Source organism: Chlorocebus sabaeus, chromosome 21 (genome assembly GCF_047675955.1).
Source record: "Chlorocebus sabaeus isolate Y175 chromosome 21, mChlSab1.0.hap1, whole genome shotgun sequence".
NCBI lineage: Eukaryota > Metazoa > Chordata > Mammalia > Primates > Cercopithecidae > Chlorocebus > Chlorocebus sabaeus.
This window is the reverse complement of record NC_132924.1, coordinates 17,894,797-17,916,973: the sequence shown is the minus strand read 5'-3', so window position 1 is coordinate 17,916,973 and position 22,177 is coordinate 17,894,797. Positions and strand designations below refer to the sequence as shown.

The 22,177-nt window shown below is 41.8% G+C and overlaps 1 long non-coding RNA gene across 1 annotated transcript in view; it reads right to left on the bottom strand.

Annotated features, from left to right (window-relative positions):
* The window catches only part of LOC119620625 (uncharacterized), a 35,838-nt gene that overhangs the window by 12,115 nt on the left and 1,546 nt on the right, over positions 1 to 22,177 (bottom strand). Inside the window, exon 2 of the long non-coding RNA XR_005237142.2 lies at positions 19,259 to 19,312. This is a non-coding gene — a long non-coding RNA (uncharacterized lncRNA). The remainder of the gene's footprint in view (positions 1 to 19,258; positions 19,313 to 22,177) is intronic.

Genomic DNA, 22,177 nt, shown 5'->3' with positions numbered 1-22,177 from the left:
GTGAGAAATTAGGACCCACCCAGTGCAAGGAATAACCAGAGCTCTCAGCAACGTGGAAAGAAACTGGCCAGCAACCTAGCTTAAAGGATCCTCCATAAGGGCCATGCAAGTCTGTGCATGGACCAAGGAAAAGATACTATGGGAACCAGTAAAGTATTTCCTTGGTGGTCGGGGCCAAGGTAAGAAAGCCGCGGGAGGGGTCGGGGCAGGGGCGATGAAGTACTCCTTGGTCAGGGAGGCATAGAGGTTAAAAAGAGGCAAGACATCCCCATTGGGAGGGGTTGAACCTCACACAAACCCCAGTAGTAGAAAAGGCAAGAAATTTCCAGTGGGGGAAATTGAGCCTCACCCCAAAAGGCAAGAAATTTCCAGTGGGGAAATTGAGCCTCACCTTATAAGGCAAGAAATTTCCAGTGGGGGAAACTGAGCCCCACTCCAAAAGGCAAGAAGTTTCCAGTAAGGGAAGTTGAACCTTGAACCTTAACCCAAAACCATCAAGATGGGAAATACCCCAAGCAAGACAGGGAGCAAGAGAAATAAAGATGGTAACAAAGATATCCCCCTGGATAGCCCCCTAGGTCTCATGGTAAAATACTGGAAGGATAATGAAAGGACTAAACATAGGAAAAAGCAACAAATGATAAAAATACTGCTGTTTTATTTGGACTCAGGCACCCACCCTCAAATCCTCGATCTTCTGGCCAAAGTTTGGGTCAAATGAGGATGTAATGCGTCAGCTTCTAATCCGATATGTTAATGATAAAAGTCCAGTATCTCAAGAAGAATTAGGCTATGCCCTTTGCTGAAGGCAAGGACCTGCTCTCCTTTTGCCCTTAAAAATAAGTAGGGAAGAACCCAATTTGGCACCTCAAAATGAAAAGTCAGAGGAGCCAGTTCTCATGCCTAAAAGTTCCAGCGCACAGGATCCCCTAGACTATCTTTTCCCGTTCAGTGTCCCCAATCTTTCCCCTCAGACAGCCACCGCCGCCTCAGATCCTGTTCCAAATCCCCCCCTCTACTCACCTTATCCCTCCTCCTTATAACCCTGACTCTTGGAAATTACCGTCCCACCAGCCTGTTCCCTCCCAACCTAAATACCCCTCTCTAAAAGGACTCCAGTGTGAGGTAGAACAATGTAAAAAAGAATATTCAGAATTTCCCATTTCCCTCCGTATCTAAGGGTTCATCCCTGACCCTCTTCCCTTTGAAAGAGGTACCACAAGGGGGGTGGGGCGGCATTGGCTTTGTAAATGCTCCCTTAACAAGTTCAGAAGGCTAGAATTTTAAAAAGGAGCTTAAACCGCTACTAGATGACGCTTAAAGGAGCTTAAACCGCTACTAGATGACGCTTACGGAGTGGCAGACCAAATTGACCAAATCTTAGGACCTCAGTTATAAACTTGGATTGAGTTAATGTCCATCTTGGGCATCCTCTTTTCAGGGGAAGAAAGAGTAGCTCCACTCCTGCTGGTCCCTCCCCTAGGGGAAGGGGAAGGAGAGGGGAGAACAGTAGCATACATGGCTGGCAGAGGCAGGGAAAGAACAGCAGAGAGGAAAGTAGCGGGGAGAGAAAGAGAGAGGGGGAAAGAGAAACAGAGAGAAAGAGAGACAGACAAAGAGGGAGTCAGAGAGAGAAAGAGAGAAGCAGAGAGAGACAGGAAGAGACATAGACAAAGAGGGAGTCAAAGAGAGAGAGAAAGAGACAAAGTCAGAGAAAGAGAGAGATAGAAGCAGTAAAGAGAAACCAATGTACCCTATTCCTTTAAAAGCCGTGGTAAATTAAAAACCTCGAATTGGTAATTGAAGGTCTTCTCCATGACGCTATAACACTCCAATACCACCTTGTTGTCAGTGTAAACAAGGGCGTAGTCCAAAAGCACTGAGGCCACTTACAACCCATAGCTTTCGTATAAATCCTTAACCCAGTAGTAGGTGGCTGAAATGCATTTAATCTGTAGCAGCAACTGTTTTCCTAGCAGAAGAAAGTAGAAAAATAGCTTTTAGAGGAAACCTCGTTGTGAGCGCACCTCACCAGTTCAGAACTATCCTAAGTCAAAAAAAAGGATGATTTAACGTTAACCACTGAAAATTCCCTTAACCCAGAAGTTTTCCTAACAGGGCATCTAAATCTTAATTACCATATAAAGGTCCCACCAGACCTAGGAGGAACTCCCTTCAGGACAGGATGAAGGATGGTTCCTCCCAGGTAATTAAAGGAAAAAAAAAAGCCATCTATACCAATTCGAAGTTAATTTGGACAAAACAAGTTCTTATTAATAGCAAAGGATAATTAAAATACCAAACTTAAAAGGTTTTCAACAAAAGTAAAGCTTGCCAAAAGTTAACAGTGTAACATGTATTATAGTAACTTCTAATCTTGTGGCCTTAGACAGTCTAGTCCACAGACATAAAGGAAGTTTGCTTTGGAAAAAAATGGTTATCACCTTTGAAAAAAAAGGCGGGGGCAGAATTGATGTAAAAAAAGTGTTACATGATAAATTCTTGTCCTGAAATAAATTAACTGGCTGTTTAAAAAAAGAAATGTATGTAATAAATCAAAAAGTTGAGGCATGTCGAAGAACTGTCTGCAAAAGTTGTGAAAGAGAAAAATGTTATAAAAAAAGAATTTATGCAAGAAATGTTGTATAATTTAAAAGTAACTAGGCCTCTGGAATGTAAAACTATTGGGAAAAAAAAACAGTTTATATGCAAACTGTATAAGGAAAGTAAAATATACCTTGAGGATTATAAGGAGGCATAAGAATGTAAATTTTTACCTACATTGAAAGGTTAAAAAAATTATTGTTTTAAAGGTTTAAGCAAGTTTTAAAACATTAGTTGTAAAGAAAATTTTGTGTGTAAACATGAAAGAAATCAGGCACATTCCTCAGTCCCGGGCTCAACACAAACAGGCCCAGTACAAACACCATATATCTCTCAACTTCCTGAGCCCAGTACAAACACATCCCACCATATATCTCTCAATTTCCTGAGCCCAGTACAAACACCATATATCTCTCAACTTCCTGAGCCCAGTACAAACACCACCTGGAAAATCCCCGATAAGGACACAGCCTTTTAAAGTTTTACTGAAAGCGTGGGAACCAATAGAAAAACTACTAAATGTATAACTTAAAATGTAAACCAATTGTAATGCTGTAACCAAGAGAATTCCCTTGTTCCTCTGTAACTTTACTATCCTATTTACCTCGGGCTATAAAAGGCAAGCACTCGCATTGTTTGGGGCCCTCTTGTATGCTGTGGAATGGAGGGACCAAGTTCGAACTTGCAGTAAAAGATCCTTGCCGCTTGGCTTTGACTCTGGACTCTGGTGGTCTTCTTTGGGGAACTAACGGTCTGGGCATTACAAACATATTAGCTAAAGTTAAAGGGGTATCATCCAGTTTTTCTGTGAACTGAACATTAAAGTAAAAACACAGCAGATTTTTCTTAAAGCACTAACCTGCTCTTTAACAAAGATTATAAAAGGTTAAAAAGAGTCTATAAAAATCTTACCTTATGGTCTGACATTAAAAACTGAATAAATATGTACACAAAGTTTTATTAAAACTAACACACCAATATAAAGGTTAAATTTAGTTTATTTGGTATAAAAACCATACAGGAAGCATTGTCAAATATAAAATGGTGTTTGGCTTCTTTGGTCCAAAAACTAATAAAAATAGGTGCTAAAGGAAATTTCTCAGCAGAAAGGCACCAAGGACTATAAAGTCCACTGCTGATGTCCCTACATTTAAAACAAAAGGTCAATTTCTTAGAAATTATATATTTGGTATATCTTCCACTTCCCTTTCCCTCAAAACTAAAAGTCTTTTAGCACAGGTACCACCCCTAGAATTTCCGGTAAACCAGCACCAGACTGAAGATCACGGTCTCATCAAAGGGTGAAAAGAAAGGAAACTTGAGCCAGCCTAGGAAGGACCCTACCTTGTGCTGCTAACCACCGTGATTGCTGTTCATATAGCGAAGAAAGGATGGACTCATCACAACTGAGTCAAGAAAGCACTACCCCCTCCAGAGTTTTGTGCCATAGTCCCAGGGGAAAACCCTACCAAACTAAAGCAAAGAAAAATTTAACTCTCTTTCATCTATTCTATTAGTCTTTCTTCTTTCCTCACTCTATTGCTGACTATCTAGTTATTAACATAACCAAGTCAATTTTGCCTCAAACGATTGCTTTAATGCTTGTCTTGTTATACCTGTGGGGTCTTGCCAAGTCAAAGAGAGCTCTCTACTTCAGAAAAGTACCTCTGGCCCTCCTGACTCTCCTTAGACTGGGCATTAGTAAATTAGAACAATTTAATCCAGGGAAATTTCAATAAAGACGGCAGTGTCAACCAGGAGTCTTGCTCCCCAATGTAAAGCTTTTATGCTGTAATTGCTCCAACATTCTGTGGACCACTAAAGATCAAGGATGAACTGCCCCAACTGGTGGTTGTAATTTCCTAAAATAATACATTCATTTTACTAGAGAATCATAGAAGTTAAAGACTTAAAACAAACTTTGGCAATTAAGACAGGATACCAAGATGCAAATGCCGGTTGGAATGGATCAAATATTCTATCCACATGTTAAACAAAAGCAATTGTTATGCTTGTGCACATGGTAGGCCAGAGTCCCAGACTGTCCCCTTTCTACTAAGGTGGTCCTCCAGTCGAGCAGGTGTGGGCTGCATGGTAACTCTTTTCCAGGATTCTACAGCCTGGAGTAATAAGTCATGCCAAGCTCTCTCTGTTATATCCCAAAGTCTGGCACCCTGCAGGTCAGCCCCAAAGGGCCATCCAACCTCCATCTCCCAACACTAAGTTTACTTCGTGTCTCTCACGACAGGGAGGAAACTCAGCATTCCTTGGAGACCTGAAGGGATACAGTGAGCTTAAGAATTTTCAAGAGCTTATCAATCAGTCAGTCCTTGTTCATCTCTGAGCGGATGTGCAGTGGTATTGTGGTGGACCTTTACTGGGCACTCTGCTAAATAACTGGAATGGCATTTGTGCTTTAGTCCAAGTGGCTATCCCTTTCACCCTGGCATTTCATCAACCAGAGGGAGGAAAAATAAGACATCGTAAAGCGAGAGAAGCCCCTTATGGGTGTTTTGACTCTCACGTCTATTTAGACGCAATTGGAGTGCCACAGGGAATACCAGATCAATTTAAAACTTGAAATCAAATAGCTGCAGGATTTGAGTTGATATTTTGGTGGGTGACAGTTAATAAAAATATAAATTGGATAAAATACATCTATTACAACCAACAGCAACGAGCTTTTCATGAGTTAAAAGAAAAACTAATGTCGGCCCCAGCCCTGGGGCTACTTGACCTGACAAAACCCTTTACACTCTGTGTCAGAAAGAGAAAAAATGGCAGTTGGAGTTTTAACCCAGACTGTGGGGCCCTGGACAAGGCCAGTGGCCTATCTCTCAAAACAACTAGACAGGGTTTCCAAAGGCTGGCCCCCATACCTAAGGGCCCTGGCAGCAATGGCCCTGTTAGCACAAGAAGCAAATAAACTAACCCTTGGGAAAAACCTGAATATAAAGGCCCCCCATGCTGTGGTAACTTTGATGAATACCAGAGGACATCATTGGCTAACAAATGCCAGATTAACCAAGTACCAAAGCTTGCTATGTGAAAATCCCCACATAATCATTAAAGTTTGCAACACCCTAAATCCCGCCACCTTGCTGCCAGTATCAGAGAGCCCAGTTGAATACAACTGTGTAGAAGTATTGCACTCAGTTTACTCTAGTGGGCCCAACCTCCGAGGCCATCCCTGAACATCAGTAGACTGTGAACGGTATGTGGGAGGGAGCAGCTTCGCCAACCCCTGCAAAGTGACTCTGAAGAGGACAACAAGCCCTGCTGCAGTCACACCCAGAAGCTGACTGGTCCACGCAGAGCCAAAGCATGAGAAAACTCATTGCGGGACTCATTTTCCTTAAAATGTGGACTTGTACAGTAAGGACTTCAACTGACCTTCCTCAGACTGAGGACTATTCCCAGTGTATACATCAAGTCACTCAGGTAAGACACAAAGTTGCTACAGTCTCATTATTTTATGGTTATACGTTTACCAGGACTCTAAAAAGAACTTGTTTGTATAATGCTTCTCTATACAAAGTATGTAGCCCAGGAAAATGACCAACTGGATGTGTGTTATGACCCATCTGAACCTCCCATGACCACAGTTTTTGAAATAAGATTAAGGACTGAGGACTGGTGGGGGCGCATAAATGATATGAGTAAAGTGTTAGCCAAAACAAAAGGAAAAGGGGTGCCCAAACAAGTCACCTTTTTAATGCCTGTGCTATCATTAACAGTAATAAGTTAGAAATAAAATGTGGTTCTCTTAATTAGGAAAGAGGCTATATGGCACAAAAAAAGTACATTTGTCATGAATTAGGACTGTGTGGAAATAAATGTGGATACTGGTCTTGTATCATTTAGGCTACTTGGATAAAAAATAAAAAGGATCCTGTCTACCTTCAGAAAGGGAAAAGTGGCCCTTCCTGTACCAGTGGTCAGTGTAACCCCTTAAAACTAGTAATAACCAACCCCCTTGATCCTTGCTGGAAAAAAGGGGAGTGTGTAACCCTAGGAATCGATGGGACTGGACTGGATCCTCGAGTAAATATCGTGGTTTGAGGAGAAGTTTATAAACGCTCTGCTGAGCCAGTATTTCAAACCTTCTACGATGAACATAATGTGCCAGTACCAGAAATTTCGGGAAAAACAATAAATTTGTTTTTGCAATTAGCTGAGCATGTAGCCCAGTCTCTCAATGTTACTTTGTGTTATGTATGTGGAGGAACTGTAATGGGAGATCAATGGCCATGGGAAGCCTGAGAATTAGTACCTACAGACCCAGTTCCTGATGAATTGCTGGCTCAAAAGAATCACCCTGATAACTTCTGGGTCCTAAAAGCCTCAATCATTAGACAATACTGTGTAGCAAAAGTGGGGAAGGACTTCACTCTTCCTGTGGGAAGACTCAGCTGCCTTGGGCAAAAACTGTATAATGATACTACAAAAACAGCCACCTAGTGGAGTTCAAACCACACTAAGAAAAATCCATTTAGTAAATTTCCAAAGTTGAAAACTGTGTGGACCCACCCGGAGTCCCACCGGGACTGGACAGCCCCTACTGGATTATACTGGATATGTGGGCATACAGCTTACACCAAATTACCCAACCAGTGGGCAGGTAGTTATGTTATTGGCACTATTAAACCATCTTTCTTCCTACTGCCCATAAAGACAGGTGAACTCCTGGGCTTCCCTGTCTATGCTTCCCACGAAAAGAGCAGCATAGCTATAGGAAACTGGAAAGATGATGGACGGCCCCCCGAGAGAATCATACAATATTATGGGCCTGGTACTTGGGCACAAGACTGCTCGTGAGGATACTGGACCCCCATTTACATGCTCAACTGAATCATACAGTTACAAGCTCTCTTAGAAATAATCACTAATAAGACTGGCAGAGCCTTGACTATTCTGGCCCAGCAAGAAACTCAGATGAGAAATGCTATCTATCAAAATAGATTGACTCTCAACTACTTGCTAGCAGCTGAAGGAGGGGTCTGTAGGAAATTTAACCTTACTAATTGCTGTCTACACATAGATGATCAAGGGCAAGTAGTTGAAGACATAGTTAGAGATATGACAAAACTGGCACATGTGCCCATGCAAGTGTGGCATGGATTTGATCCTGAGGCCACGTTTGGAAAATGGTTCCCAGCACTAGGAGGATTTAAAGCTGTTACAATACGAGTCATAATAGTAATAGGAACCTGCTTACTGCTCCCTTGTTTGCTACCTGTACTTCCTCAAATGATAAAAAGCTTCATCGCTACCTTAGTTCACCAAAATGCTTTAGCACAAGTGTACTATGTGAATCACTATCGATTTGTCTTGCAAGAAGACATGGGTAGTGAGAATGAAAGTGAGAACTCCCACTAATGAGTGAAGTTCTCAAAGAGGGGGAGTAAGGGAGGAAACCACCCCTCACATTGTCTTATGCCCAATTTCTGCCTCCAAAGAAAGAAGTAAAAACTAAAAGGCAGAAATGAAATCCACAGGCAGACAGCCCAGCGCTATACCCTGGGCCTGGGAGTTAAAGATCGACCCCTGACCTAATCAGTTATATTATCTATAGATTACAGTATAGATTACAGACATTGTATAGAAAAGCACTGTGAAAATCCCTGTCCTGTTCTGTTCTGTTCTAATTACTGGTACATGCAGCCTCCAGTCACATACCCCCTGCTTGCTCAATCAATCACGACCCTCTCACATGGACCCCCTTAGAGTTGTGAACCCTTAAGAGGGACAGGAATTGCTCACTCAGGGAGCTCGGTTTTTGAGATGTGAGTCTTGCCAATGCTCCCGGTCAAATAAAGCCCTTCCTTCTTTAACTCAGTGTCTGAGGGGTTTTGTCTGCAGCTCGTCCTGCTACAGTTAAATTAAAAGGTAAAAATGTTGTGTCCTTCTCAGAAAGTGAAGAAAAGTTGCTTGTAAGTGTAGTGAAAACTTATGCATGAATGACTATCTTAACCCACTGATTACAGATAGTCTTTGATTTGTACTTACTAAGAGTTCCCCAGCTAGTGAGTCTCCAGCTAGTGAGTCATTGTTTTCAAGACTGTTTGCTAGATTAAACTCCATAAACTTGGCCAGCCTGCAAACTCAATTACAAGATTTAAGCTACTCTGCCTGTGGCTTTAAGCACATGGTTAAAGTTTATTATTTAAGTCTCTGCTTCTAGAGATGTTTTCAGATTTTCTTTTTAAACTTCTTGTTACTTATTTCAGCTTGCCATCTTAATGATTAATGCAGTCAATTGCTAAGTTATGACCCTGATATGATCAGGATTCCTTTAAGTAAAAGGCAATTTGAAGTGGTATTGCACTCCCCCATACTTAATGCTTTAACACTGTTGACTGATAGGTCTGGTAAAGATGGAAAAGCGTCTCTCTAGTAGAGACCACATAATTCAATCATTTGATCTCAGTTTACTAGCCCCAGTGAGCTAAGGTTACTCTGTTTATTTATTAAAGAACTTTTACAACCTTAAACTCACTCTGGACTTTCCAGCCGTACGTTGCAGGTTACAAGTGGCGTCCCAAACAGCGACAGGATCGGGGGCTCTGTATTACCCTAAGACAGAGTTAGCCTAAGACAGAGCCAAACCTATTTGGCTGCAGATCCCCACATTCCCCAACCAACTTTACCATAAAACTATTTTTTAAAACTTCATCTCTCTGTCTCTCTCTTGCATCTATAGCTTAATTGGTCCCCAAAATTGGAAGGAGAGAAAAAAATGTTCCTTATTGGACCTTGAAATCCCAAAAATATACTTCACGATCCTCCACCTCAAGGAATCAAGTCAAAAATTTTTAAGTATTACACTTCAGTCAATGACACCTGAGTTCCTCCAGAAAAGGCTTGTTTTTGGAAAATCCCTTGATAACCCAGTCAATTAGTTGTAACATCGGAGATGGAGGTGTAAAGGGAGTAAGAGGCCCAAGAGAGCTAAACTTCTGCACAGGCTGGAGTGCAGTGGAGTGATCTCAGCTCACTGTAACCTCAAATTTGTGGGCTCAAGCAATCCTCCTGCCTCAGCCTCCCGAGTAGCTAGGGCTATAGGCCACCCCAGCTAATTGTTTTTTATAGAGACGGTCTCAAACTCCTGGGCTCAAGTGATTGTCCCACCTTGGCATCCCAAAGTGCTGAGATTACAGGCATGAGCCACCATGCCCGGCCTACAAAGAGAGTTTTAAAGGCTTAAACTAGGGAGAGTTTTTTCTAGGCAGGTCAGGGGAGACTTCCCTAAAGAATGTGATAAAACCTGAAGATCGATGAGTTTCAGCAGGTGCCGGTGGGCAAGGGATGGGGAGAGCAGTCCAGGTAGAGGGACTAGCATGTGCAGAAGCCCTGTGTACAGCCACATCTGAGGCCAGCACTTTCCCTGAATGTGAGAGGTACCTTAAATTCTCTAAACCCAGCTTTTCTTTTTTCTTTTTTCTTTATTTTTCTTTTTTTTAGTTGTGGAATAAGAATGAGCTACTAAGAAACAGGAAAGTCTTAAAACCGCCTGGTCCCAGCATTGCCTGTGTGGCTACCTGCCCATGGTTCAGTGGCCCCCTTCCAGCGATGGATCCAGAAGCAAGCCCAAGCAGCCACCTAGTTCTCTTGGACTGGGGGCTGTCTCTGGTACTCTCTCTACTGGCGGGGTGCTGCCAACCCAATGTGCATGGGTTTAATTGCAATGCAGTAATAGTCCTGGGGAGACATCCCTTAACTGTAGCCCTATCACGAGGTGTCTGTCTGTAGCCCCATGGTGGATGTCTGTCTGTAGCCCCATCACGGGGTGTCTGGATTGGTGAGTATCCTAGGCACTGCCAATGCCGCCTTCCTTCTCCTGACTGGTTCTGTAGCCCTATGGTGGGGTGTCTGTAGCTCCATTGTGGGACGTCTGTTTGTGGCTCCACCCTGGGGTCTCTGTGTCTGTAGCCCCATTGAGGGATGTCTGTTCAGCTCCTGTGGGGGTCTCAGTTGACTCTTTCTAACTAGTAGGAAGAGTCCTGGTTTGGGAGACTTCTCCTCAATCAGGAAGATTTCAAGGAGGTTTCTCAGATGGAGAATAGGAGGATAGTTTGAAAGGGATACTCTTGGAGTTCTTGGTTAGGGATCTGATTTGGAAGACGTTCTATCCATCTCATCTTTGTGTGTGTTTGTACATGTGAAAGGGATCTCAGAAGGGGTTGCTGATGGAAGTCCAGCAGGCCCAACTCAGAGAACCCTCCTTATTTGTCTGGTCACATTCAATGAGCCCTAAAAGAGGCTAAACAGGCCTGTCTCTGGGGTGACTATCTGTTCTTTGCCTTGCCCAGAGACCCCAACTGTGAATTACCATTCAGAGGTTGTCCCCCCACACCTGAAGTGGATCAAAGACAACAGGGACCAACGGGAAGTTTGAGCTTTGCTAGGTTGATTTTGGGTGCTGAAAGAGGTAACTAATGTCTGTTTTGTTATGTGTATTTTGCAGGGTTGGAAATGTTAATTTGTCCATTAACATGCCCACTGGGCAGTATCTTGCAAATTAAGACTCTTGTCTGTGGTTCCATAAAACAGTAAAGGGTGATTTTCTCTTGTAAAGTGGCTTGAACCCCACAGCTATAGCACAAGCAAGCAGGGGCATCAGAAGCCACTCTGTTCTTCTGGAAGCTGCAGAGAAAGGGAACCCGGAAACCTGATACGCCAGCAAAAAGGGTAAGAAATTCTTATTGGCCAAGTTTCTGGTCTCTCTCTCTCTTTCTCTGTCTTGGTAAACAGTAAATCGTTTGTCTCCTCTGCAAGGGTTTGATTAGTAGAAAAAAGGATTTGCGAGACTAGTCTTAGGCTGTAGCAAATCTGGTGTAGTTTGTGCTAAGAATTTGTCCTTCTGCGTTCTGTAATGGAGAGAGGGGTATCACAGGATAGAACGTGGGTTTAGGACCCCTATAAGCCTGCCTTTCAATCCAGCTCAGCAGGCTGGTCAGTTACAAACTTTGCTACGGGTTCCTGAAGCCAATACTGTATGAAATTTCTCTGTCTTGTTTTGTGTGTGTGTCCGTAAGAACTTAACCTTGTGACAATGTGGAGAAACTTTCTTTTGGTTTCCACCATCCAAAAGACAGGAATTTGGGGGTTCATATCATAGTCCTAACATTTTTTCTTGAACAGTTAAAAGTCTTGGAAGTTTGAAACTGGCTTCTTTAGGCTCCTTCTGGGGAAAGCTAGAAACTGCTCAATGCCAGATAGCTCAGTAACTAAAGCATTATCTTTTGTAAGTGTCCTAGGTTCAATTGTTGGTATCGGGAATGACTCCTTTCTGGTTTGTTACTTCTGTAACTTGGCCGCTTATTGAGGTTTTTCTCCCCTCCAGTGGATAGCTTCTAATTTCTTCTCTTGAATTTTCCTTTCTCTGAGCTACTTTGTGGAGATTCTGAATCTTATAAAAAAGAAACTGCCTACCATGTCTTTGAAGCACCTAGGAGGTTACCTTTGGTAAAGTTCAGAAACTAGAAATATTGGCAGCTTGGCATGCCTAAGTCGGGTAATAAGAGATCTGAAAGGATTTCTTTTTTAAAGAGCACTATGGTTAAAACTCAGCTTTATTAAAAGTGGATAACCAAGCTATAGATGTATTTTAAAGGCCTTTATGTTTTTCTCTTCTTGGACCTTGTTTTTCTGGAAAAAGGTTTTTTTTTTCTTCTCAGTCAACTGAGTTATTTTCCTCCAATTTTTTTTTTTCTTTTTTTTGTCTTGCCACTCTTCATGCACACATGAGAGGCCCTGAGATAACTTCTGGTAGCCTGGGATTCATTGGGAAAAACAGAGGAGGTATCACAGACCCTGTTCTGGGAAAAAACATCTGTTTTCCTTATGAAACCCCAGGAATTAAAAGCAGATAGCTCCCTCTCAAAATCAAAGGCTGTGTTTTACATTGTGTTATCTGACGGTTTTGAGTTTTGGGGGTATCAGAAATTACTCTGCATTATGAGAGAGCTTTGTGCATAACTACTGGGTAGGAAATATACTTTAAGGGATGGTTAATAGTACTTATGGAGGGATACTTGACTCTTTGCATACTTGGATCAGAGAAGCATGCTCTTGGCCACCTGGAAGATAAGGGAACATCCCCACCCGACACTGGGAGATGAGACTCCCATGAAGGATGGGCTAATTACAAAATGGGCTGATTAGCTTTGGGTTACCTGCAGTGAAATGCAGAGTGGAAGCACTTTTGGGGATCCAGTATAAAATGGCCCCTTAATTTTGGGGCTTTGCCTTTGGCTTCAGCTGCTTATTCGCTGCTTATTTGACCCTAGAAATGGATGTTTTCCTGGTCCTGTTCCTCCAAGGGCTCCAGCCTGAAGCCAGTAATCCAATTAAGAAACTGGCAATGAAAAATTTTTCAAGTGCTGAATCTTCTGTCTGTATTTATATGTGGTGTGTGTGTGTGTTTATATATAAAAGAGCTCTAATTAATTGGCTTAGAAAAATAAGTGCCTGGCTGAGCGCAGTGGCTCACATCTGTAATCTCAGCACTTTGGGAGGCTAAGGTGGGCGAATATGAGGTCAGGAGTTCGAGAATCTATTTGGTGACATCCAGTGTTTTAAACCTTCGATATTTGACAAACTTCCCAAAATCAAATTATGAATTATGTCTCTTTCTAACCTAATATTTTAGATATAAGGTCCTCTAAAGTCCAAAAATGACTGTATGCCACAAAGGTAAATTTCCTTGTCAATTGTGCCTTTAACTATGGCTGCCCTAAAATGTTTTTGTCATCCACAGACAATTGTTGTCTCACTTTGCTCCTCTGTAAAAGGTAATTTTATAATCAGCTATAAAATTTAACAGGTGCTCTTTTTTTTTTTTGGAGACAAAGTCTCGCTCTTATCCCCCAGGCTGGAGTGCAATGGCGCAATCTTGGCTCGCTGCAGCCTCCGCCTCCCGGGTTCAAGCAATTCTCCTGCCTCAGACTCCCAAGTATCTGGGATTACAGGCACCTGTCACCACGCCTGGCTAATTTTTGTATTTTTAGTAGAGACGGGGTTTCGCCATGTTGACCACGCTGGTCTCAAATTCCTGACCTCAGGTGATCTGCCTGCCTTGGCCTCCCAAAGTGCTTGGATTACAGGTGTGAGCCATAGCGCCCAGCCTAACAGGTACTCTTAAATCCAGGTTTCTGATGAATAACTGGGATATTGTGACATTAGAATAGGAAAAAAAAAAACTTTCAAATATAAGAGTGAATAGTGTTTGGTTTCCTTTGGACTATGTTTGCATAAATACGTTATTGGTATGTGTTCCAAAATTACGAGAAACTTCTAAAATGTTGATATAATTTAGTGTACTTTATCAATAATTATAATTGCTATGTAAAATTGTTGTGTGCCACAGAAGTAACCAAAATTCCTAGTCGGTTGTAGCTATAGACTTTTGTCATCCACAGACATTTTGTTTTGCTTTAGTCCTTTTCAAAAGGTAGTTTATAATCAGATACAGGACTCTGAGTTCAGGTCTCAGATAATTTTAAAAATGGGGCTATTGGTCAGGTGTGGTGGCTCATGCCTGTAATCCCAACACTTTGGGAGGCCAAGATGGGCAGATCACTTGAGGTCAGGAGTTCAAGATCAGCCTGGCCAACATGGTGAAACCCTATCTCTACTAAAAATATGAAAATTAGTTGGGCGTGGTGGCATGCACCTGTAATCCCAGCTATTCAGGAGGCTGAGGCAGGGGAATTTCTTGACTGGGCGCTGGAGGTTGCACTGAGCTAAGATCATGCCACTATACTTCCAGCCTAGGTGACAGAGCAAGACTCTGTCTCAAAAAAAAAAAAAAAAAAAAAAAAAAAAAATGTGCTATTGGAATACAGGAAAAAAACCAAACTTCTAGGACTCTCATGGAGAGCTACTGTGTTAAACATTGTTAAACCTTTTGTGTTCAGAGTCAAGATAACTTACTTCTTTAGAGCTATTTGCAACTTTTAACAAGTGAGTAAAATATACTCTTGTGAACAAAACTTGGAGCATATTTGTTCCTTTCTACCTGATTTCTCCATGATTTGGAAACTATTTGTGAGTATTCTCAACTTACAGCAGTATAGTTAATTGCATAAGTGCAATAAGAGTCTGTTTTCTTTTGTAACAGGACACAATTGGAGAAATTGGTTATTTTACCAAGGCTTTGACTTGAATGACATGCTTCCTTTAAAGAATCAAAGTGGACTTTTAGAGCCAATTAAAGCCCACTGGGGCATCTGGCCTTATACCTTGTCCACACAGAGTCCCTGTACAAGGTTTGTGATCTGTGGTAAGTAAAGAATGTCATTTTCTAACAGGCCCAGGAACACCAAGTTATCTTGGGACCTCAAGAGAAGAGGAATTCACCCAACTCATAGGTACAAATCCATGGCGGGGGTTGGCTTTTAAAAAGTCTTATCTGAGATTCTTCATGGAAGAGAGTTCTATCAAAGCCAATTTAAAAAACCTAATTGAAAAATAATTATTCTTGCTGCACTTTATGCAAATAATCAGACCAAGTACAGTAAGACTGAAGTTTATTTTGTAAGCAAATTAGTTCTATCATGATTTGTTTTTAATAAAAACAGGGACTGAAGAGAGAAAACTTGTGCTTCAAAAGAAAAACTAAAGTACACTGTTGTTAGCTGTTCTTGAGGTTTTTTCTGCAGTTTAGACTAAATTCTAAATTCTTTGTGGGTTAGAAATCACCAAACTAATGCTTTCAAATCTTTGCTTTTAAACTTGGGAATTGTACTTCTCATCCTAGGACTCATTATTTACCTTACAGTATGCTGTTCACATAAATACTGCACTAAAACTATAGATGAGAATACTAATGTTTTTGCCTTGCAAGCCTTAGAAGCTCAACCACGTCTGCATGAATATACTCAGACAATTGCAAAGCAGTTCCACTCTTCCCACCTTGGGTTTCACTCTCATTCCCACTATGTCCCCTTTCAGCAGGAAGAAGCCAAAGTGATCAATGGCCTTTTCCCATCTTCATAGCCTATACCTTCAGATTAAGGTGTTATAAAACCCAAAGGGAGGGATTGAAACCACCTTTGCAAAAGTATGGCTGAGACAGTGAAAGGGATCTAATTTAACTGACTCCATCTTGCTTCTAACCTCCAAGTTGTCCTTGTTCATTCCTGGGCATAGGCTGAATTAACTTTGGGAGAAACTTAGTTTATAGTTTATAGTTTACTAAAAGATGGTAACAGCCCTTTGCCAAAGCAGACCTCCTTCTTGCCTGGGGACTAGATTGTCTTTGTAGGACTAACATTAGCCACAAGATTAGAAATTATGGTTTAGGAATCATGAAGCTGGAGGCTACAAAATTCTGACTCTCCCTAAACTGCTCCTAAGATCAGGACTTGAGATATTTTACAGACCCTATACTTGATGGATCAGCTGGCACCACCCAGATCAATAAACTGGCTTGTCTGATCTTGTGGCCCCCACCCAGGAACTGACTCATCACAAGGAGACAGCTTTGACTCCCTATGATTTCATCCCTGACCAATCAGCACTCCTGGCTTGTTGGCTTCCCCCCACCCACCAAGTTTTCCTTAAAAACTCTGCTCCCCGGGACAGGTGCAGTGACTCGCGCCTGTAATCCCAGCACTTTGGGAGGCCAAGGTGGGTGAATGCTGGGGAAGACTGATTTGAGTAATAATAAAACTTCGGTCTTCTGCACAGCCGACCCCATGTGAATTACTCTTTCTCTATTGCAATTCCCCTGTCTTGATGAATCAGCTCTTGTCTAGGCAGTGGGTAAAGTGAACCCCTTGGGCAGTTAGTCTCTTTTGCTAACTTCTAGAAATTACATTAACTACCGTTTATTAAGCAAGCTTTATGTTTCAGGCAAGGTGCTAAGAGTTTTACAGACCATATTTCTTTCTTTTCTTTTTTTTTTTTTTTTTTAAGACAGTTGAGACAGTCTCGCTGTTTTGCCCAGGCTGGAGGGTAGTGGTGTGTGGCTTACTGCGGCCTCAACCATCCAGGCCCAAGCAGTCCTCCCATCTCAGCCTCCTGAGTAGCTGAGACTAGCTGAGACTACAGGCATATGGCACCGCACCCTTTTTTTTTTTTTTTTTGGTAGAGGCAGGGTCTCACTATGTTGCCCAGGCTGGTCTTGAACTCCTGGGTTCAAGTGATCATCCTGTCTTGGTTTACTAAAGTGCTGGGATCACAGGTGTGAGGCATTGTGCCCAGCCTACCTTCTCATTTTGAAAGCAATACAATACCAACTTTAATGGTAATACACTTTTATGTAATAAAGAAAGACATTTACAAATATCAGAAACCCAGTTTTAAAACATTTGCATTAATTGTGAACTGAATCAATTTTTTTTTTTTTTTTTTTGAGATAGAGTCTCGTTCTTTCGCCCAGGCTGAAGTGCAATGGCACAATCTTGGCTCACTGTAACCTCCACCTCCCGGGTTCAAGCAATTCTCCTGCCTCAGCCTCCCGTGTAGCTGGGATTACAGGTGCATGCCACTATGCTAATTTTTGTTCCAGACCAGCCTGGACAACATAATGAGACTCTACAAAATTAATTAATTATTTTTATTAAAAAATAAAAGATGTTTCTAAAGAATGTAACTTACACACTATGTTGTTAACAGTGTTAACTCAGTGGATGAAAGTGGTTTACCACACTCATGCATATAATAAATGACAAACATACTTGTTTGAAAGATGCTTCTTTGAAAGCTACTTAGTGGTCAGGCATGGTGGCTCATGCCTGTAATCCCAGCACTTTGGGAGGCCGAGGCAGGAGAATTGCTTGAGTCCAGGAGTTCAAGACCAGCCTAGGCAACATAACAATACCCTGTCTTTACAAAAAATTTAAAATTAGCAGAGCATGGTGGCGTAGTCCCAGAACTCTGGGAGGCGGAAGTGGAAGGATCACTTGAGTCCAGGAGTTCTAGGCTGCAGTGAGCTGTGATCGTGCCACTACACAGAGCTACTTAATATGTTATGAACAGGGTTATTTTAGTGAATGGAAGTAATGTATGTAGTGAAGTGTCTGAAGATACATGTTTAAATAATGTTTCAGATCTTATGGACAGCTACAAACCATATCATTCAGAATACACAATCTTCTCAAGTGCACATGGAATATTCTCCAAGATAGAGTATCAGGTCACAAAACACGTCATAACGAATTAAGAAAACTGAAATCGTAACAAGTATCTTTTCTGATCACAATGGTATGAAACTAAAAATCAATAATAGTAGTAATTTCAGAAAATTCACAAATATGTAGAATTTAAACAACATGCTCCTATACAACCAATGGGTCAAGGAAGAAATTTTTTTTTTTTTGGGATGGGGTCTCACTCTGTCAGTCATACTGGATGCTGGAGTGCAGTGACACCATAGTGAGATGATAAGTCTTCCAATCAAAGGTTTTTCTCAATGGAAGGGTTTGTGGTCTCATGGGCTTCAGGGAATGAAGCCGTGGACCACAGTGGCGAGTGTTACAGCTCAATTAGAGAAATGCATGGACCCAAAGAGTGTGTGGCAGCAAGATTTATTAAAACAAAAGTGAAAGTAAAGCGAAAACAAAAGTGAAAGTAAAGCGAAAGCAAAAGTAAAGCTTCCAGGCAATGGAAGGGGACCCAGAAGGGTTGCAGTTTCTGGCTTCGGTGTCTTATGCTCATATGCCCTTATGACTCCTCCCCTTTTCCTTTTCCTGTCCTATAGGATTAGCTTATTTTCTATCCGCTTGTGGGTTGGTCGGCCTGATTGATTAAAAACATTAGGCTGCAGCTAGAGCTGAAACTCCCTATATGATTGGTTGAAGTTTCAATCTCTTAGTTTGCAGCTGTGACTCATATTGGCTTAGGGGAAAGTCCCCTTTGATTGGTTGAAGTTTCAATCCCTTAGCTTGCAGCTATGACTCATTTTGGCTTAGGGGAAATTCCCCTTAGGGAAGTCCCTATTGACCCAGGAAGTCCAGCCAACTTAGCCACTTAGTCCCTCAATAGCTCACCACAACCTCAACCTCCTGGGTCCAAGTGATCCTCCCACCTCAGCCTCCCCAGTAGCTTGGGACTACAGGCACATACCACCACGTCTGGCTAATTGTTTGTATTTTTTGTAGAGACGGGGTTTCACCACGTTGCCCAGGCTGGTCGCAAACTTCTGGACTTAAGCAATCTGCCTGCCTTGGCCTCCCTAAATGCTGGGATTACCGGTGTGTGCCACTGTGCCCAGCCTCAAAGAAGAAATTTAAAAATCTATTGAGGTCGGGTACAGTGGCTCATGCCTTTAATCCCAGCAGTTTGGGAGACCCAGGTAGGTGGATCACCTGAGGTCAGGAGTATCAAGATGGCCAACATGGTGAAACATGGTCAACATGGTGAAACCCCATCTCTACTAAAAACACAAAAATTAGCCAGGTGTGGTGGCACGTGCCTGTAGTCCCAACTACTTGGGAGGCTGAGGCAGGAGAATTGCTTGAACCTGGGAGGCAGCAGTTGCAGTGAGCCAAGATCATGCCATTGCACTCCATCCTGGGTGACAAACACTCCGTCTCAAAAAAATAAAATAAAAATCTATTGAGACAAACAAAAATGTGAAAATTACATACCAAACATTCAGAATGCAGCTTCTCTAAGAGAAAAGTTTATAGTAATAAATGCCTACCTCACAAAAGAAGAAAGATTCCAGATAGACAAACTAACAGTATACTTCCAGGATCTAGAAAAGAACAAATTAAGCTCAAGATTAGCAGAAAGAAGGAAATGATAAGGTTCAGAGCAAAATAAATAAAATAGCAACAAGAAAACAATAGAAAAATCAACAAAATTAAATTAGATTATGAAAAGATAAATAAAACTAATAAACCTTTAGCTAGCTAGACTAAGAAAAAATAAAGATTCAAATAAAAGCAGATGAAAGAGGAGATACGATTGTTACGCCACAGAAAAACAAAGGCTTATAAGAGACTACTGTGAACAATATATGCCAACAAATTGGATAACTCAGAAGGAGCAGACAAATTCCTGGACACATACAACCTACTAAGCCTGAATCATGAAGAAATATAAAACCTGAAAGGGGCCAGGCGCAGTGGCTCACGCCTGTAATCCCAGCACTTCGGGAGACCGAGGCGGGCGAATCACGAGGTCAGGAGATCAAGACCATCCTGGCAAACACGGTGAAACCCCATCTCTACTAAAACTACAAAAAAAAAATTAGCCGGGCGTGGTGGTGGCACCTGTAGTCCCAGCTTCTCGGGAGGCTGAAGCAGGAGAATGGTGTGAACCCGGGAGGCGGTGGAGCTTGCAGTGAGCAGGGATCATGCCACTGCACTCTAGCCTGGGTGACAGAGGGAGACTCCATCTCAAAAAAAAAAAAAAAAAAAAACCTGAAAGGACCAGTAATGAATAAGCAGATTTAATCACTAATGAAAATTCTCCCATTAGGCCAGGTGTGGTGCTCACACCTGTAATCCCAGCACTTTGGGAAGCCAAGGTGGGTGGATCGTCTAAGGTCAGGAGTTCCAGACCAGCCATGGCCAACATAGTGAAACCCCATCTCTACTAAAAATACAAAAATTAGGTGGGTGCGGTGGCACACACTTGTAATCCCAGCTACTCAGGAGGCTGAAGCAGGAGAATCACTTGAACTGAGGAGGCAGAGGTTGCAGTGAGCCAAGATCACACCACTGTACTCCAGCCTGGGTGACAGAGCAAGACCCTGTCTCCAAAACAAAAGAGGAATGTTGAAAAAAGAGTAATGTTTCTCAGCACAACAAAGACTATCTCTGACAAGCCCATAGCTAACATTATATTGAACTGTGAAAATATTGTTTTCTCTAAGATCAGGAACAAGACAAGGATGCCAACTCTCACCATGTCTATTCAATATAGTATGGGAAGTCCTAGCCACAGCAATCAAGCAAGAAAAAGCGTGACAGACATCCAAATAGGAAAGAAGTAGAAGAAAAATTTTAAATGCTACTTACAAAGTTTGTTGTGAACAGTGTAACTTCCATGTAAGGAAGTAATGAATGTAGTGAAGTATTTGTAGTCATGTTAAACAGGCTTCTGAAATGTTATTTACATACTATTTTAAAAAGACGTTTCCACAAATGTTACTTATGCAGTGTGTCGTGAAAAGCATTACTTCGATGAAGGAATGTGGTTACCATACTGAAATTCATGTAAAATATTGGTCCAAACTCCTGACATTCCCTGAAAAGATTTATGGGAATTTCTGTGCTCTCAAGAGATTAATAAGAAATGGAATGAAGCCAGGTGCAGTGGCTCACGCCTGTAATGCCAGCACTTTGGGAGGCTGAGGTGGGCAGATCACTTGAGGTCAGGAGTTCGAGACCAGCCTGGCCAACATAGCGAAATCCCATGTCTACTAAAGATACAAAAATTAGCCAGGCATGGTGGCAGACTCCTGTAGTTCCAGCAACTCGGGAGGCTGAGAAAGGAGAATCGCCTGAACCCAGCAGGCAGAGATGTTATAGTGAGCTGAGGTCACGCCACTGCATTCCAGCCTGGGCAACAGAGCAAGAGTCTGTCTCAAAAAAACAAAAAACAAAAAAAAAAGAAAGAAAGGAAAAAGAAAAAAAAATGGAATCCTAAACTCTAAAGCCATGCTGACATAATAATATGGCTCATTCTCATGCACATTTTGAAACAGATGGGTAAATTATATCAAGGAAAGTTCAGAGCTCAGATGGTCTCTAAGAAAACTACAGCCAACTATGGGGTTAACAAGCAGAATCTTCGAAGTTCTCTATTTCTCTATTTTATTTTTTTTCTGCCTACTTTCAATCTGCTGACTTTTCTGCTGGTGCTGAGATAAAAATCACTGCTTATGACATTTGAGCCAAGATTTTTAAAAGAAAGACTTAAAGCCATTTCAAATTAATGACTTTACAAATAACAATAGCTCCATGATAAACAACCTGGACACCTGAGCTATCCCTTTCGGAAATGTAAATTTAGGTTTGCCTGCCTAACAATTGTGTATGGTGACAAAACAGGTAACTGAAGGATTAACAGTCTAGAATAATTATATAAATGTTTAGAAAACTTAGGCTCTCAGATCAGACAGGTTAAAATCTTGAGCTCAGAGCCATAATATAAGTTCAGTGTCTGGCATAAAAATTGCTTTATCTGCCACTCAAGGAGTTAAAAAAAATTTTTAAAGTGCAGATAATCTTTTTCCCCACCCACATTGGAGCAGGTGATGAAGCAAAGTAGGTTTTAGGACTAGATTGTCATGTGGACGCCATGTTAAGTGTTAATTTCTTTTCCTTTTCTTTTCTTTTTTTTTTTTTTTGAGACTGAGTCTCACTCTGTCCCCCAGGCCAAAGTGCAGTGAATCCAACTCTGCTCACTGCAACCTCTACCTCCCAGGTTCAAGCGATTCTCCTGACTCAGCCTCCTGAGTAGCTGGGATCACAGGTGTGTGCCACCACGCCCAGGTAATTTTTCCAATTCTTGTTGATTTCCTGATGAGGGGGTGAGTGATTGTTACCTGGGAGAGTGTTCCGGCTTTGGGTAAAAAAACGAGTGTTTTGTGTGAAATTGCAAATCTGGC